Consider the following 930-nt stretch of genomic DNA (forward strand, 5'->3'; position numbering starts at 1 on the left):
CCTTGTTCTAATACTGGCTCCATTTCTTTGGGATTTTTCTCTAAATTATCACAGTATGCATTGTCATGTGCTTAAGTATGAGAAAAAAAGGATAAAAAGGGGAAAATCCTTTCCACTATAAATTTTATAATTTGCTATAAAGAAAGAGACAATAAAACAAATAATTAGATTGATAAACTATTGGGCTGTCAGAAAAGTCATAATGTATTTTTTCTATGCAAAAATGCATCATGATTTTTTTCAACAACCCAATATTTTCAGAGAAAAATAACAGGAAAAAAGAGATGGAGAGGGTGGTCTGAGCAGCCACCTCCAAGCTGGGCACTGGGGAGATGGCCGAGACTGGCCCCAAGATGTGCAGGACCTGACCTCTGTGGCACAGACTCTCTTGCAACAGATGCAAGATAAATTTCAGACCATGTCTGACCAGATCATTGGAAGAACTGACGATATGAGTAGTCGCATTGATGATCTGGAGAAAAATATCACCGACCTCATGACACAGGCTAGGATGGAAGAACTGGAAGGTGAAAACTGGATACCTGTCACACAGAAGAGTTGAAGCTTTCTAATAATTAACACCAAAATTTGGAACACCAAGAGGAGACTAGCTGGCTTTCTGAGCTAACCACTATGTGTAGACAGGTTTTATATTATAATAAAGTGTGCATACTTAACCACATACTATATAGTGAGTGTAAAGAGTGATTTCCCCCAGTGTCTTGAACATGTTATCTTCACATTTCAGGCCTTGGTCAGATGTGCTATTTATTATTAAACACTAAAACTTTGTCAGTTCCTACATAAGTTTGTCAATTTTTTTTTAGTGCTATTTTTGTGAAGTCATTTTTTTCTCTGCAATTCCTTGCTGTTTGATAAAAGTTGCTGTGTAATTTTTTTATTAGAGAAAAAGTAACAAACACCATAGAT

General features: G+C 36.2%; 1 pseudogene; it reads left to right on the plus strand.

Annotated features, from left to right (window-relative positions):
- The first annotated feature begins 332 nt into the window (after nt 1-332).
- Nucleotides 333-562, plus strand: LOC106734641 (heat shock factor-binding protein 1 pseudogene; annotated as a pseudogene).
- The last annotated feature ends 368 nt before the right edge of the window (nt 563-930 follow it).

Source organism: Tupaia chinensis, unplaced genomic scaffold (assembly GCF_000334495.1).
Source record: "Tupaia chinensis unplaced genomic scaffold, TupChi_1.0 Scaffold000026_1, whole genome shotgun sequence".
Lineage (NCBI taxonomy): Eukaryota > Metazoa > Chordata > Mammalia > Scandentia > Tupaiidae > Tupaia > Tupaia belangeri.